This window comes from Triticum urartu, chromosome 2A (assembly GCF_056163025.1).
Source record: "Triticum urartu cultivar PI428250 chromosome 2A, HENAU_Tu73, whole genome shotgun sequence".
NCBI classification, from domain to species: Eukaryota; Viridiplantae; Streptophyta; class Magnoliopsida; order Poales; family Poaceae; genus Triticum; species Triticum urartu.
The window spans coordinates 418,578,680-418,597,214 of NC_141874.1; the positions used below are offsets into that span (position 1 = coordinate 418,578,680).

The window sequence follows — 18,535 nt, forward strand, 5'->3', positions numbered from 1 at the left end:
TTAAAAACTTCCTCCTCTATACCGTCCAACAGGCGGTCTAATTTACAATCCTGTTGGGAGTATCTAGCAACCACCTCTACTTGGCCATATACTAAACTAACGAGAATTTCTTCCCCATTTGACCCTAGCAGTCCGACCCGGGCCATGTGATTCGGATCCAGCTTGGTATATCATGTTTTTACCATGGCCCAGGCCTCTCGCGCACCCTCTCGGCAGGCCGATATCTTCCATAGTAGGATACGCCACCGCGCTCCCTTGAACAGCTCTACAAGCTTCTCCAGACTCCCTGGAGGGGATTCGGATAGCCATAAGGCCTTGGCTACACTCCGCATTGCCCGCCGAGCTTGCTCGTGCAACTGCGACAGCCCTTGCAGAAGATCACTTGATGATCCGGACACCTCCTCTTCAGGACGGCCCGTCAATATACCTGCAATCACAGCTATATCAGCCACTTTTAATTCCAAAATGTTATAAGGTAAATACGACCACATACTGAATATGCCGCCTTGCAGTTTTTTGTTCTCCTTCACGGAGTCGGCTAGCTGGGCCCGCACATCCTTCAGCTCTTCGCCCAGCTGGGTGTTTGCATCTTGGAGTTTGTTTTTCTCCTGTCTGACACGGGGCAAAACCCGCTCGCCTGCGGCATGCATTCTTTTCGACTCTTTTTCCTCCAATTGATCCGATGATCCTGTTATGAGATAAAGCCGCAGTGTTAACACGGTCGCTATGCAATAACTGTTTCTCGATGGAGGGAAATATCACCAGAAGACGCCGCTTTCGATTTTTCCAGTTCAGCGGTCACTGCGTTTAACTGCGTTTGGCACTTTTCTAGCTCTTGGGCTAGCACGTCGTTCTTCTCCGACAGAACCTGGTCATGCAGCGATCCTCAAATCAGCTATCCCAACCACTTTAAGTCTCGGGGGCTACTGGCATATGGTTATCATAGTCAGACAAAGTAAACTTACCTGCACATCTTTTAAATGCTGCTTTGTGGCTCTGTTAAGCCCATCTCGAGCAGCTCGGATATATGCATAGTTTAAGTCTTAGTCCGAGTTGGACTCTACATGTAACCCGCCCCTTCAACATATATAAGGAGGGGTGGGGCTCCCCAGAGAGGGAGAAGGGGAAGCAAACAACAATCTCTAGGGCTAGACACAAAGAGGAGAGCCGGTTTACGGCGACTCTCTCGTGATGATAATGAGACCTAGCCTCAAACAGCATGTAGGGTTATTACTGGATGATGTTTCTCGGGGTCCGAAGCTGTCTGAATCCCTGTCTTGTATTGCGTCTCTCGATTCCGCTCAACCCCTTTCAAGTTACCACATAGATGTGTTGGCCTCGTGACTAAGTCCTGACACTAAGGACATCTGCCGTGACAATACCACGACAGTTGGCGCCCACCGTGGGGCCTGCGCACGGTGGTGTTAAGTTCTTGGGGGGATTTTTTCCTATGGTTCGAGAAGCTCGTGATCATCCCGATGATGCAGAGCCAGCGTTGTTCGCTGCGAAGTTTTCTGCTGTTGGCACGGAAGGATCTATGTCGTCGATCAACAGTTGGAATGGCATATACGAGATTGGATCAAGAGTTAGGGTTGTATCTGGGTACGCTGCCATGCACGCCCAGGCGATTCATCAGACCGGATCAAATTTTCACTGCAAGACCGTCAGAGCTCCAAATCGCCGAGATGGTTTCTAGTATAGTCTATTTTGCGGATCGGACATGTTACAGGTCCCAAGGCATCAACTCGTGGCTGCTTGTGATATTCTCTGTGCGTGAAAACCAACATGTTCATCTACCAGAAATACTACTTACGTAGAGGCAGTGCTTCTGGAGTACGATAGTTCATATATTTTCAAATCTTTCAATGGTTGTCGAGCGCTGCATCTACTGATCCATCAAGCCGTCACATCAAATAAGCCCGTATCTGAGTAAAACCGGCCACTGAGCCCGCTAAACGGTTAAGTCACCGCAGCTGTACCATAACCCGGACGTGCACGGGTCAAATCTGCCACAAACCGGACTCTGTTTCGTTGCCAAGTTGTCCAGGATCTCGTGCCGGGTCATCTACGCCTCCGAGTCGCCAGGGTCAAGACAAGCTCCCACCTCATATGATCCGTAAAAATGAGCAGATCCCGGTGACCGCAGAAGGCATATCAAGTTAATCTATGTCCAAGTCAAACCCCGTACAAGACTCGAGACCTAGGGCCAACACGGCCTTGACCTGCTCGGCACCCACTTCTGCCGCAAGTCGCGATTGACTAAACAAAGAAGATCTGATGCAGAGGAATTGACAACGTCTCGATGGCGAATAGTCAGAGCGACAGATACAAGATTTGTCCAAAGTTCACAAGAAGTTAGGGTTACGGTCTCTTCCTGCTACCGTCCCGCGATTCGTCTGAACACTTTTGATCCGTCGAGATTGACTGAAAGTTTTTTCCTCTGAAAACAACAGTATGCCGAGCCGTCAGGGATTTTCAGAATCAGCGGCCGGCTCCGATTACTATACGTAAGTTTCTGTCCGATCCGTCATGTTTGTGTTGCTGTTATCTCTGCTCCTAATATCTCAGTTGGTAGGTTGCGTTCCGAGTTTATTTTCGTCCCACCTACTATGGTCTTTTTTGGTACCTGCTCCCACCTCCCGCTCAGCCGCGATGAACCAAGAAAAACCCTAAGGACCGAGTCCCACACCCGCCCCCACGCGCCTAAGCTCCCATCGCACCCACGTGACACGAACAAACCAGCGAAAAATAACCGGCGAAAATTAACCAGCGAAAAAATTTCACAAACAATCCCCCGCACGTACGAGCCTGGTGCCCTCGAGCGAGAAACAGACGCCCGAGTCTGTGCCCTCATTCGCCCGCCGCCGCTCTTCGTCCCTTCATCGCCACCGCTCTTCGTCCCTTCATCGCCACCGCTCCATCCCTTCGCCGCCGCCCTGGCACTGATCCGCCGCTGGTCTCCACTGATCCGTCCTCTTCCTGACGCAACCGCAGGTCACAGCGCCGCCGCCAACGTCCGAGAGTAGCCGCCGCGCCTGAGGACCGAGAGGAGCCGCCACCGAGATCCGAGACTAGCCGCTGCGGCTGAGGACCGAGAGGAGCCGCCGCCTCCAGGTTGCATATGTGACACACCGCCGCCTCCAGGTCGCCGCCGAGGTCCGCAATCGCCGAAGCCGGCCGGCCCTCACCTCCATCGACCTCCTCTCGGATGGATCTTGCACGTCGCTAGATCGACGGAAGGGGACCTCCACCACCGTCGTTCTTCTCCCTCCCAGACCTCCCGTCACCATGCTCCCCGGATCTGGCCGTGGCCACAACCGGCGGAGCTTCCCGGCCACCCGCCGACGACGCCAGCGAGGTAGCCACAGTCGTTGCTGCCAGATCCATGGAGGAGCGTACCCCGGCCTTCTCCTCGTTTTCCTCTTGTTGTATGCCTTTATGCATATTGCTATGCGTTATCACTAACACATTGGCAATGCAACATCTTCTGGAGATAGCATTGACGGTAGTACACATGTTTTGTACTGTAAGCCATTGCATTTACCTATAAGAATATGCAACTCACAGTTCTCTCTGTATGTTTTTGGTACATGTTCGGAATATCTGCTACTAGGTGCATACAAGATGAATCTTCAAGACATGCTATCTTGCTTCGTAAGTACTGCTATTTAAGGTGAGCCTTGCAGAACTATCTTTTAATGTTTCCAGTTTATCCTAAAGTATTTTAGCCTAAATTTCCTGTCATTTAGATAGATGTGGGTTAGGGTAATATGACTGGTAAGTTATGGTATTGTAGCTACTGCACATGTCCCTTGATTTCCCAATTCCATGTGTCAGGATGCTAATATGGGTGTTACTATATTGCCTTCCAGTTTATCCTAAAGTATTTTAGCCTAAATTTCTTGTCATTTAGATAGATGTGGGTTATGCTAATCTGACTGGTGGGTTATGCTAATCTGACTGGTAAGTATGGTATTGTAGCTACTGTACATGTCCCTCAATTTCCCAGTTCCATGTGTCAGGATGCTAATATGGGTGTTACTATATTGCCTTCCATTTTGTAATATGTTATGTTTGCAATTTCTCAGGGCAGCCGCCGCCGCCGTCCGTAGCAACGCATAGGCCGCTTGCCCAGCTCCCTCATTCCGAGCACGACACCACGCGTCGGAGCTTGTCGGGAGGCACGAAAGGACGAACAGAGTTCTAGCGGTGATTCGTGTTGTCGCTGACGGTGTCATAGGATCCGCGGTACACGTGACAAGGCGATGGGGCTGCCAACCTACATCTTCACCACAGCACATGTGGATTCTTGGGCTACCTCAACTTGGATCAGCTTTTTCAAGAGGGGATGCTTGCCATTCAGAGGTAAATGGTGCTCTTCAATTTTGTTGTTGTTTGATTTGGCTTGCAGTTCCTACAAATGATGTGAGGCTTGACTTTGGGTAGTACATCATCTGCTCCAGTGTCTAATTGCACGCATAACAATCACTTGATTTATGCGCTTGAACCTTCAAATAGTTTGTAATTTATAGAATTCACTACGGCACTTGTTCATTCATGTATATGTGGCTGGATCTGATGGAGAAGATAAAGACAACTAATACGCTGAAAATGATTTTACATCCTGGTTCGAAAAGTAAAAAGGGAAATCTTCGAGTAAATGTATGTTCTACTGCAAAGGAACTTCCTGAGGGATCCCATTGAAATTGAAAGTATGTTTCTTTTTTTATTCCTATGCATACTAAATGTGCATCTTGGCCTGGCTCTTGGCACACGCACAATCCATCAGATGAACAGAGCACTCTTGGAGTACTCCTGTATTGCCTAGAGCAATATTACTTACATTTAGTTTCGTGCCATCATGGAAATTCAGACGGGCGTTTCGCAGAGTGTTCAGAATAATACTTTGCAAGGGACAGCAGCGCGATGTCAAGCAGCAGTAGCAGCAGCAGGTTCTGCAGCTTCGACGACCCTGGTGAGTCCACGGTCGTGCTCAACTCCCGCCAGCAGGGCGCGAAGGAGTTTCCCCTTGAACCCCATGACCTGATTCTCAGGTTCGTAATTTAGCCTATTTTTGGCTGTTGATCACTCCTTTGTTTCTTTGTACATGTTCTGATTAATGGTGCTTTGGAACAGTTCAACATGTAGTTTTTGATGGGATTTAGTAATTTTGGGTTGTTGAGATGGAACAGTTCAACACGGTCGTAATTTTGGGCTGTTGAGGTGGGATTTAGTACAAATCTGGGAAGCTGAAGCTTAAGAAGTTACAGAATGAGTTTGCCTCGTTTTTTACTCTATATATTGATTTTATTGACTACAAACATTTTGTATTTTCCATCGTCAAAACAGGCTGCACTATTCCTAAATTTTATGACTAATGGAGGTGTATGGTGCAATCTAAGCTGGAGTACAACATGTATGCTTATTTATATCCCTCCTGTTGCTAATACGCAGGAAGATATTTATCATATATTTTTGTTGCCTCATGAAAAAAATGAACCTAATGTTCTTCCCTGATATACTATTAGTCACGGTGTTGGCTATTGTTATTTGGAGTATAGATTGAAATGCTTCAGATATTGTGCCTTATGAAAGAACACACTTATGTTATGAAATCAAACTTTTCAGTTTCTAAAAAGATTAAGTGTCTGTTGGCTGCTAATAATTTTGTTTATAAATAAATTATATTGTTGTTTATTATATATGCAGGTTGATTTGAACAATGTATAAGGTCGCCACTGCTGGCCGAGTTGGATACCCATTTGTGGTCCTTTTTTCCTTGTTCTTGTTGTACAGATGACAGTTCATGGATTTCTGATATGATTGCTTCAGTGATGATTTTTGCAGAACCACATGCCGATGGTGCACTTGCCTTTGGAATTAAAGATCAGCTTACTACACTAACCAGATATCATATATAAATACTATACTCTACAGCAGTATGAAAGGGTGGGATAATTCTGTTGTCACTGTGTTTCACACTTTTCTGTCATAGTTTGCGTCTAATTTCCCTACAGATTTCAGGGCTAGCAAATATGTTAAAGATAGATACAGAGAAAGGTGATTAGGGGAGTGGATTCCGATAATGATGCGAAAAAAATGCCTTTGGTTCGAACACATACTCTTGAAAGAAAGGAAGAAGCTTCTTGGTAATGGAGATGGGTCTCTTATATTTGGTAGGAGTCAGAAAAAATCCAGCATGGAAAAACACCACATTCAACATGGTGTAATTATGATGATCTAAACGAGTATTCCTGGTCTGTCTACAATCTTATTTTATGGTCACATACTAACACACCTTTTCAAATTTTCTCTAATAGATCCTACTCTGTTTTAGGACTTCTGATTGTTTCTCACTGCCATGACCAATGCGGGATGATGGTGGCTTCTTCAAATATGTGCAAGATATGTCCTCTTTAGCATCACTGGATTTTTGAAAACGTTATATCTGAATTTAGAGTGCACTTCTGCAAAAAAGATTTTGTCCTGATTACTATTTCGATTTTATTTCTGCAGGCACTGTGAAATGATCGAATGCCGCTAATCATTTTGGAGGTTTGTTGTAGGGTGCTCTACCAGGTATTTTGTTGAGATATGCTCTTTCTCTGCCTGCCATTTTAGCCATCAGTTGAGAATTATAGTCAGGTTAGCAAACAAGTTTCTTGATACTTATAAGGCGAACATACTTATAATGTGAACATACAAAGAAATAAAATCTTGATGACTTGTGAGCTTTGCCTATTAACTTAAAATTAACGCTGACAAGTTTCTTGTTCTGTACCATGGTAAGTCATGAGTCTGCTGTCTTGATACAAGGAAATATTAGTTTTCTGCTTATTCGTTCATATCTTATTACTGAAAGGATTGCCAGTGTATTAGTAATTCAAGTTTCACCTTTCGCAGTGTAGTCTGGAATATTTGTAATTAGCAAGATGAACTCCTATCAACTACTCCCAAGGTTTTCTGAAACTGTACGAACATTTGCTAACAGAAACTTAAGTTAGCAAGTTAGCATAGCTGCTTAGCTACCAAGTTGCTCTGCAGTTAATAACTTAATATACACCTATGTTAAATGCATATACTTGTTGAAAGGTTTTTGTGTACTGCTCCTTGTCCTTTATGTGACATTTACTTTCGTAGTCAGTCATAAATGGATCCAGGTAGATGTATGGATATCTATATGGTGGATGATCCGTGTCATTCTTTTACAGGTCATAATATGCACCCACACAATTCAAGTTCATATTCTGGAAGGACATTGACCAACAAACCTTGTAGTAATGTTACAGGTCATAAAATTGTGTATTCCTACTAACCATCATTGCATGTGTGCAGTGGTTAGAGATTTTGTAGTGGATAATCAATTATCTTTATCTGCTTCTAACTCAAGGAATCATACTGCAACATTTCCTCCAGTGCAGGCAAACTCGAATGATAGTTAGTAAACTTGGTTAGTAATATTTTTTGTTTTCTTACCTTGCATTTGCGATACGTCACTGAACATGTTTATTAGTTTGTCACGTCACTCCTGCTTGACATGCCAATTCACAAAGGGCAGCCCGGTGCACATCGCTCCCGCTTGCGCAGGGTCCGGGAAACGGTTTGACCACTTGACATGCCAATTCACAAAAATGAAAGAAATTCAGATGACATGTGAACCTCCCTGTTGACATAAAATTAATGTTGTTTTATGTCTAAGCATCATCTATTATATACATGTACAGTTACGGTGGTGGATTTCAATTCCTGTAACTTAGTTTTCTTACGAGATGTAACTCATCTACTAATATATAGTAGTATGTATAAAGTTTCTTAATCAAGCCAGCCTAAATGGACCACACCATACTTAGCAAAGCTAATAGACGGCCCATGCCCAGTACGATTTTTTCAACTGCTGTATAATGGTATTATGATTTCGTGCTCTTTTTCAGAAAATCTGGGTGATGAAGCTGACTCAATAGATCCAGATTTTGGCCGCTAAAGCTGGTAGTGCATCCTTGTCTATGGTGTGGACAGAGGGAGAAAGGAGGCAATTAACTACAGTCTGAATGTAAAATTAAATCGTCTGAATTAAAATAGAATCTGATAAAACAAAACAAAGGAGGTCATTAACTAGAGAATTAGGCTGGACTAGATATACATATTATACTGTATTTTCCCACTAAAAACATCCAGCGGGGAGGCTGATGCAGCACTATCACGGATTGTTCCAGCTCTTCCTGAATCGATATGGTTTGTCGATGTTGGGATCCTCGACGGTGATTAGCAACTGAATCGTGGTAATCATCGACACTTCTCTCCCACAGCCAACTCCCTTTGATCTGGCCCATCATTTTATATTGCTCCTCTTCCTGTTTGTTTGGATAAAGTTAGTCTTTCATATCTTTTTTACCTGTTTGATATGTCCTTGCACTAATTTTGATCAGCGTGCTATTAGATTTCTACAGCTAGAACAAAGTGTATGTGTATTCTGAATCCGGGTGCGTTGACGTTCTGTTGCTTGAAGTGATGTTTTCTTGGTGACGATGTAGGATGGAAGTACACTTTACTTCAAAGGATAGCACACATATGAAGCGGTCATTGATGAAGTCATGGAAAAGGGACTTGCCAATGCTACACAGTCATGAAATCTTTGTCTGTTTCACTCTTCTTCCATACATGATATACAAGGTTCTTGGGATGCTCGGTACTGTTGCCAGGAGGTACGAAATGGTTTGATCTGTCAAGCATGGATGTAAGTTCACTTATATGATTCCCCAATTGTTAGATCTATAGTATCACTAGCTGAATCTTCTGTTCGTGTTCAGTGCTGAAGCACAAAATACAAGGGGGTGCATGAGGAGGCGAGAGCTGACGGCAACCATTGGAGGAGGTCTGGTCGGTCGAAGAGTAAGGCGTGGGCAACTCCGAAGAGATTTGGCTTGAGCAAATGTCGATGCTGCTGCAATGAGAAGACCCTTTCTGTGAGCCATATCCCTCTCATTTAGCGTCTCGATTTTGGGTTCTTCTGCTCCCTGTTTCTCTGTTCATTTGTGGTGATGGATAGAAAGCATCCATACTTCCATAGGCAGAAGCTTGCACTTACCAAATAGGTAATATTTCCAGTTCTGAGTACCTATTTCTTAGAACAATGCATCTATTATGTCATCAGTGTGCTGATAGAACCGAGTCACCGGAAATATTGCAGTATAGCTTGTTGGAGTAAAACATGTACTTTTGATTTTATTTATCAAAAATCCTGGTTCATTGCATGGTTTTGTTATCATAACTCTGTTTCATCAAGTTTTATTCTGAAAGTGATATGAGATTTTAGCCAAGCTGTTTTTAAATTTGTGAGCAGGCATGTAATTCAGGCAATAGCTGAGCTCCCAGCCTCCTTAGAGCTTCCTCAAGTTGCCTTCGCCATTACGGCACGAGCCGCTTCCGCAGGTCATCCTACGCCGAGTCGCCGGATTACCTTCACTCCCGCAGCCTTAATTCAAATGATGGCTCCGCAGCCGCTGCCGCCTTGTTGTGTTGCGCTAAACCGCCGCCGGTCGGCGTTGTCGCCTCCACGGCCACCACCGCCTCGTTGTGCTGCGTTAAACCGCCGCTGGACGGGGGATGGATTCGGACTCCTTCGCTGCTGGTTGCGTGACTCCGTGGCTGAGTTGCTGGTCTCCGTCTAGCCGCCGAGCCGAGTCGCCGCCGTTTCCCGCCTCCAAACCGTCCGCACGCGACCCCGCTGCTCTGAGTCAACCCCTGCACCTTCACTAGAGGGACGCCGTCCGCCTCAACCCGCTAGCACCCTGCATGAACCGGCGGGTTAACTTGTTCGCCCTTCCGCCCTTTCCTGAGCCACCTCTGAAGCTCCCCCGTCGGGTCAACTCTTCTCCGAGTCGCCGCTTCGCCCGCTGCCGTGGCCTTCTTATAAACCGCTCCGGATTAAACTCGAGATCGTGAGCTGCTTCGGCCCACCGCTGACGCAGTTCACCTTCCGCTGTGGCCGGCTTGGCGCTACTATGGGTGCCTTTCTGCTACACTAAACCGGCCAGGGTTCAACACATCTATACTAAATCAGGTGGAGGGAGTGAAAGCAAGTGCATGGAGTCCAGATGACATGTATTAGCAGAGGGAGGCAGATGACGTTCTGTTATTTTCTTTCGGTTTAAAGAATGGCCCATGTACAAATCTCATGAGAGACAAGAAAAAGACAAAGAAGGGTCACGTGGATGTTATACTACATCACATCAGCGGAGCTCAATGTGCATATACTATTTAGTATTACATGGCGCCAGCATCTGCGTTCATCCGAAGAATACATTTAGTGATATCCATCCTATTTATTTCATCCGTATATAATAATCTGTTTGCGAACAGTTACTCTGCTTTGCAATATTTTATGTAGGACAATTATTCATTATAAACGTGGTTTATACCATGGGTACGGAGCACGCGCTGGCAACGTCCTGCTCGGTGATCGTCCGTGCCACATTACACGGTGAATGGACGCGTGCAAGACGCCGCCCTTACGGCCCGGTTTACATCAGCTTGCCGGGACCGCGCCTGCGTTTGACTCGCCCGCCCGCGCCGGTTTACAACACCGCAGACAAATCACCTGTCTGCCCCCGCGGCCGGTTCACCAGACTGCACCGGCTTACAACGCCGTGGCCGACTCATCTATCCCGCCTCTGATATTGCGGTCGTCTTTGATGTTTGTCTCTCGCGGCCTGGTCTAGATCAACATACCGGGCCACGCCTGTCTACATGAGCTGTTTATTGAGTATGAGCAAGTCACTGCTTGGGTAGCCCGGTTTTCTTTCAACAAAATGGAGGCAAATTATCATATACTATCAACCGCCGTCTGCACTGGGTGGTTTAATGGGCAGGCGCACAAGTCGTCACCACTACAGTTTGGTTAACTTCAAACCACCAGTTGGAAGGAACCATTAACCGAGTTGCTGACACGGCTCATACGGGATCATTTATAACCCGCCGCAGTCACCTCAATTTTCTGTGAATTCACATCGTGCTATCAACACCAATGATATACAAGTTATGCCGGTTTATATCACGGTCAAATACGGAGAATCTCAAGCCAACTCCTCGAGTCACCTTGAGACTCGGGGGCTACGATGACATGACTCAGCAAAGTCTTGCCGGTTTCAGCAAATTTAAGAACCCCAGGACGATGGAGGAAAAGATAACCCGGTCCCGGAGGCTACTGTTATGTTGATGAAAATTTAAAGGCCGTCAGAAAATTTCTGGCTTAGAAAGTATATGACAGTTACAAAATCCCGGCTCAATAAAGAAGTTCCGGGTCATCAGAAAGGATTCCGGTTTAAAAATCCGGCTCAAGGGAAAGCGGTCTCCCACAAAGCTTTGAAGCTCTAAATATCCGGTTTAAAGGAATAATCTCTCGTAAGTTCGATTTCTCAGAGAAAAATTAAAGGGACCAAAGAGAGTCTGTTGCAAAGGTACAACTCAAACATAGGTGCCCCTTGAGCACAGCTCACAATATCATTTGGGGGCTTCATGTTCAAACATAGGTGTATTCACCAAAGAGAACATAGCGTTATTACCCTCTTGATTCCGGCTATCAAGCCAATATTATCATAAGAGCACAGCTCTGGTTACTTCGGTAATCCGGCTATCAAGCCAATATTATCATAAGGGGCCAAAGAGAGTCAGCTGCACAACACAACTCAAACATAGGTATCCCATGAGCACAGTGTTGGGTTTCGTAATAATTTCAAAAATTTTCCTACGCACACGCAAGATCATGTGATGCATAGCAACGAGAGGGGAGAGTGTAGTCTACGTACCCACGCAGACCGACTGCGGAAGCGTTGACGCAACGTAGAGGAAGTAGTCGTACGTCTTCACGATCCAACCGATCAAGTACTGAAACTACGACACCTCCGAGTTCGAGCACACGTTCAGCTCGATGACGATCCCCGGACTCCGATCCAGCAAAGTGTCGGGGAAGAGTTCCGTCAGCACGACGGCGTGGTGACGATCTTGATGCACTACAGCAGCAGGGCTTCGCCTAAACTCCGCTACAGTATTATCGAGGAATATGGTGGCTGGGGGCACCGCACACAGCTAAGGAATAGATCACGTGGATCAACTTGTGTGTTCTAGGGTGCCTCTACCTCAGTATATAAAGGACTAGAGGGGGGAGGCTGGCCGGCCACAGGAGGCGCGCCAGGAGAGTCCTACTCCCTCTGGGAGTAGGATTCCCCCCAATCCTAGTTGGAATAGGACTCCTTGAGGGGGGAAAGAGAGAGAGGGGGCCGGCCACCTCTCCTAGTCCTAATAGGACTAGGGGAAGGGGGGAGGCGCACAGCCACTTTGGGCTGCCCCTTTCTCCTTTCCACTAAAGCCCACTAAGGCCCATATAGCTCCCGGGGGGTTCCCGGTAACCTCCCGGTACTCCGGTAAAATCCCGATTTCACCCAGAACACTTCCGATATCCAAACATAGGCTTCCAATATATCAATCTTTATGTCTCGACCATTTCGAGACTCCTCGTCATGTCCGTGATCACATCCGGGACTCCGAACAACCTTCGGTACATCAAAATGCATAAACTCATAATATAACTGTCATCGTAACCTTAAGCGTGCGGACCCTACGGGTTCGAGAACAATGTAGACATGACCGAGACATGTCTCCGGTCAATAACCAATAGCGGGACCTGGATGCCCATATTGGCTCCTACATATTCTACGAAGATCTTTATTGGTCAGACCACATAACAACATACGTTGTTCCCTTTGTCATCGGTATGTTACTTGTCCGAGATTCGATCGTCGGTATCCAATACCTAGTTCAACCTCATTACCGGCAAGTCTCTTTACTCGTTCTGTAATACATCATCCCACAACTAACTCATTTAGTTGCAATGCTTGCAAGGCTTAAGTGATGTGCATTACCGAGAGGGCCTAGAGATACCTCTCCGACAATTGGAGTGACAAATCCTAATCTCGAAATACGCCAACCCAACATCTACCTTTGGAGACACCTATAATGCTCCTTTATAATCACCCAGTTATGTTGTGACGTTTGGTAGCACCCAAAGTGTTCCTCCGGCAAACGGGAGTTGCATAATCTCATAGTCATAGGAACATGTATATGTCATGAAGAAAGCAATAGCAACATACTAAACGATCGGGTGCTAAGCTAATGGAATGGGTCATGTCAATCAGATCATTCAACTAATGATGTGACCTCGTTAATCAAATAACAACACTTTGTTCATGGTTAGGAAACATAACCATCTTTGATTAACGAGCTAGTCAAGTAGAGGCATACTAGTGACACTAAGTTTGTCTATGTATTCACACATGTATTATGTTTCCGGTTAATACAATTATAGCATGAATAATAAACATTTATCATGATATAAGGAAATAAATAATAACTTTATTATTGCCTCTAGGGCATATTTCCTTCAGTCTCCCACTTGCACTAGAGTCAATAATCTAGATTATACAGTAATGATTCTAACACCCATGGAGCCTTGGTGCTGATCATGTTTTGCTCGTGGAAGAGGCTTAGTCAACGGGTCTGCAACATTCAGATCCGTATGTATCTTGCAAATCTCTATGTCTCCCACCTGGACTAGATCCCGGATGGAATTGAAGCGTCTCTTGATGTGCTTGGTTCTCTTGTGAAATCTGGATTCCTTTGCCAAGGCAATTGCACCAGTATTGTCACAAAAGATTTTCATTGGACCCGATGCACTAGGTATGACACCTAGATCGGATATGAACTCCTTCATCCAGACTCCTTCATTTGCCGCTTCCGAAGCAGCTATGTATTCCGCTTCACATGTAGATCCCGCTACGACGCTTTGTTTAGAACTGCACCAACTGACAACTCCACCGTTTAATGTAAACACGTATCCGGTTTGCGATTTAGAATCGTCCGGATCAGTGTCAAAGCTTGCATCAACGTAACCATTTACGACGAGCTCTTTGTCACCTCCATATACGAGAAGCATATCCTTAGTCCTTTTCAGGTATTTCAGGATGTTCTTGACCGCTGTCCAGTGATCCACTCCTGGATTATTTTGGTACCTCCCTGCTAGACTTATAGCAAGGCACACATCAGGTCTGGTACACAACATTGCATACATGATAGATCCTATCGCTGATGCATAGGGAACATCTTTCATATTCTCTCTATCTTCTGCAGTGGTCGGGCATTGAGTCTTACTCAATTTCACACCTTGTAACACAGGCAAGAATCCTTTCTTTGCTTGATCCATTTTGAACTTCTTCAAAATTTTGTCAAGGTATGTTGTTTGTGAAAGTCCAATTAAGCGTCTTGATCTATCTCTATAGATCTTAATGCCTAATATGTAAGCAGCTTCACCGAGGTCTTTCATTGAAAAACTCTTATTCAAGTATCCCTTTATGCTATCCAGAAATTCTATATCATTTCCAATTAATAATATGTCATCCACATATAATATCAGAAATTACAGAGCTCCCACTCACTTTCTTGTAAATACAGGCTTCTCCAAAAGTCTGTATAAAACCAAATGCTTTGATCACACTATCAAAACGTTTATTCCAACTCCGAGAGGCTTGCACCAGTCCATAAATGGATCGCTGGAGCTTGCACACTTTGTTAGCTCCCTTTGGATCGACAAAACCTTCTGGTTGCATCATATACAACTCTTCTTCCAGAAATCCATTCAGGAATGCAGTTTTGACATCCATCTGCCAAATTTCATAATCATAAAATGCGGCAATTGCTAACATGATTCAGACAGACTTAAGCATCGCTACGGGTGAGAAGGTCTCATCGTAGTCAATCCCTTGAACTTGTCGAAAACCTTTTGCGACAAGTCGAGCTTTGTAGACAGTAACATTACCATCAGCGTCAGTCTTCTTCTTGAAGATCCATTTATTCTCAATTGCTTGCCGATCATCGGGTAAGTCAACCAAAGTCCATACTTTGTTCTCATACATGGATCCCATCTCAGGTTTCATGGCTTCAAGCCACTTTGCGGAATCTGGGCTCATCATCGCTTCTTCATAGTTCGTAGGTTCATCATGATCTAGTAGCATGACTTCCAGAACAGGATTACCGTACCACTCTGGTGCGGATCTTACTCTGGTTGATCTACGAGGTTCAGTAGTATCTTGTTCTGAAGTTTCATGATCATTATCATTAACTTCCTCACTAATTGGTGTAGGTGTCACAGGAACAGTTTTCTGTGATGTACTACTTTCCAATAAGGGAGCAGGTACAGTTACCTCGTCAAGTTCTACTTTCCTCCCACTCACTTCTTTCGAGAGAAACTCCTTCTCTAGAAAGTTTCCAAATTTAGCAACAAAAGTCTTGCCTTCGGATCTGTGATAGAAGGTGTATCCAATAGTTTCCTTTGGATATCCTATGAAGACACATTTCTCCGATTTGGGTTCGAGCTTATCAGGTTGAAGCTTTTTCACATAAGAATCGCAGCCCCAAACTTTTAGAAACGACAACTTTGGTTTCTTGCCAAACCACAGTTCATAAGGTGTCGTCTCAACGGATTTTGATGGTGCCCTATTTAACGTGAATGCGGCCGTCTCTATAGCGTATCCCCAAAACGATAGCGGTAAATCAGTAAGAGACATCATAGATCGCACCATATCCAGTAAAGTACGATTACGACATTCGGACACACCATCACGCTGAGGTGTTCCGGGTGGCGTGAGTTGCGAAACTATTCCACAATTTTTCAAATGTACACCAAACTCGTAACTCAAATATTCTCCTCCACGATCAGATCGTAGAAACTTTATTTTCTTGTTACGATGATTTTCAACTTCACTCTGAAATTCCTTGAACTTTTCAAATGTTTCAGACTTATGTTTCATTAAGTAGATATACCCATATCTGCTTAAATCATCTGTGAAGGTGAGAAAATAACGATATCCGCCACGAGCCTCAATATTCATCGGACCACATACATCTGTATGTATGATTTCCAACAAATCTGTTGCTCTCTCCATAGTACCGGAGAACGGTGTTTTGGTCATCTTGCCCATGAGGCACGGTTCACAAGTACCAAGTGATTCATAATCAAGTGGTTCCAAAAGTCCATCAGCATGGAGTTTCTTCATGTGCTTTACACCGATATGACCTAAACGGCAGTGCAACAAATAAGTTGCACTATCATTATCAACTCTTCATCTTTTGGCTTAAACATTATGAATATGTGTATTACTACTATCGAGATTCAATAAGAATAGACCACTCTTCAAGGGTGCATGACCATAAAAGATATTACTCATATAAATAGAACAACCATTATTCTCTGATTTAAATGAATAACCGTCTCGCATTAAACAAGATCCAGATATAATGTTCATGCTCAACGCGGGCACCAAATAACAATTATTTAGGTCTAATATTAATCCCGAAGGTAGATGTAGAGGTAGCGTGCCGACCGCGATCACATCGACTTTGGAACCGTTTCCCACGCGCATCGTCACCTCGTCCTTAGCCAATCTTCGCTTAATCCATAGCCCCTGTTTCGAGTTGCAAATATTAGCAACAGAACCAGTATCAAATACCCAGGTGCTACTGCGAGCATTAGTAAGGTACACATCAATAACATGTATATCACACATACCTTTGTTCACCTTGCCATCCTTCTTATCCGCCAAATACTTGGGGCAGTTCCGCTTCCAGTGACCAGTCTGCTTGCAGTAGAAGCACTCAGTTTCAGGCTTAGGTCCAGACTTGGGTTTCTTCTCCTGAGCAGCAACTGGCTTGCCGTTCTTCTTGAAGTTCCCCTTCTTCTTTCCTTTGCCCTTTTTCTTGAAAGTAGTGGTCTTGTTGACCATCAACACTTGATGCTCCTTCTTGATTTCTACCTCCGCAGCTTTCAGCATCGCGAAGAGCTCGGGAATAGTCTTGTTCATCCCTTGTATATTATAGTTCATCACGAAGCTCTTGTAGCTTGGTGGCAGTGATTGGAGAATTCTGTCAATGACGCAATCATCTGGAAGATTAACTCCCAATTGAATCAAGTGATTATTATACCCAGACATTTTGAGTATATGCTCACTGACAGAACTGTTCTCCTCCATCTTGCAGCTATAGAACTTATTGGAGACTTCATATCTCTCAATCCGGGCATTTGCTTGAAATATCAACTTCAACTCCTAGAACATCTCATATGCTCCATGACGTTCAGAACGTCGTTGAAGTCCCAATTCTAAGCCGTAAAGCATGGCACACTGAACTATCGAGTAGTCATCAGCTTTGCTTTGCCAGACGTTCATAACATCCGGCGTTGCTCCTGCAGCAGGCCTGGCACCCAGCGGTGCTTCCAGGACGTAATTCTTCTGTGCAGCAATGAGGATAATCCTCAAGTTACGGACCCAGTCCGTGTAATTGCTACCATCATCTTTCAACTTTGCTTTCTCAAGGAACGCATTAAAATTCAACGGAACAACAGCACGAGCCATCTATCTACAATCAACATAAACAAGCAAGATACTATCAGGTACTAAGTTCATGATAAATTTAAGTTCAATTAATCATATTACTTAAGAACTCCCACTTAGATAGACATCCCTCTAATCCTCTAAGTGATCACGTGATCCAAATCAACTAAACCATGTCCGATCATCACGTGAGATGGAGTAGTTTCATCGGTGAACATCGTTATGTTGATCATATCTACTATATGATTCACGCTCGACCTTTCGGTCTCCGTCTTCCGTGGCCATATCTGTATATGCTTGGCTCGTCAAGTATAACCTGAGTATTCCGCGTGTGCAACTGTTTTGCACCCGTTGTATTTGAACGTAGAACATATCACACCCGATCATCACGTGGTGTCTCAGCACGAAGAACTTTCGCAACGGTGCATACTCTGGGAGAACACTTCTTGATAATTTAGTGAGAGATCATCTTATAATGCTACCGTCAATCAAAGCAAGATAAGATGCATAAAAGGATAAACATCACATGCAATCAATATAAGTGATATGATATGGCCATCATCATCTTGTGCTTGTGATCTCCATCTCCGAAGCACCGTCGTGATCACCATCGTCACCGGCGTGACACCTTGATCTCCATCGTAGCATCGTTGTCGTCTCGCCAAGCTTATGCTTCTACGACTATCACTACCGCTTAGTAATAAAGTAAAGCATTACATCGCGATTGCATTGCATACAATAAAACGACAACCATAAAGCTCCTGCCAGTTGCCGATAACTCGGTTACAAAACATGATCATCTCATACAATAAAATTCAGCATCATGTCTTGACCATATCACATCACAACATGCCCTGCAAAAACAAGTTAGACGTCCTCTACTTTGTTGTTGCAAGTTTTACGTGGCTGCTACGGGCTTAAGCAAGAACCAATCTCACCTACGCATCAAAACCACAACGATAGTTTGTCAAATAGACTCCGTTTTAACCTTCGCAAGGACCGGGCGTAGCCATACTTGGTTCAACTAAAGTTAGAGAGACAGTCGCCCGCAAGCCACCTATGTGCAAAGCACGTCGGGGGAACCGGTCTCGCGTAAGCGT

At 44.7% G+C, this 18,535-nt stretch overlaps 1 long non-coding RNA gene across 30 annotated transcripts; it reads left to right on the top strand.

The window, feature by feature from the left end:
- The first annotated feature begins 2,870 nt into the window (after positions 1–2,870).
- On the top strand, positions 2,871–9,908 carry LOC125538072 (uncharacterized). 30 transcript variants are annotated; one of them, XR_007296197.2, is made up of 11 exons: positions 2,871–3,673; positions 4,089–4,365; positions 4,874–5,416; positions 5,710–5,949; positions 6,018–6,257; positions 6,338–6,579; positions 7,212–7,289; positions 7,932–8,279; positions 8,532–8,734; positions 8,808–9,092; positions 9,341–9,401. It is a non-coding gene; the product is annotated as an uncharacterized LOC125538072 (long non-coding RNA). The 30 variants fall into 30 exon arrangements; XR_015616645.1 differs by having other exon boundaries at positions 4,874–5,054; positions 5,350–5,416; positions 5,710–5,731; positions 5,833–5,949; positions 6,338–8,279; XR_015616649.1 differs by having other exon boundaries at positions 4,874–5,054; positions 5,350–5,416; positions 5,710–5,731; positions 5,848–5,949; positions 6,338–8,279.
- Positions 9,909–18,535: the final 8,627 nt, after the last annotated feature.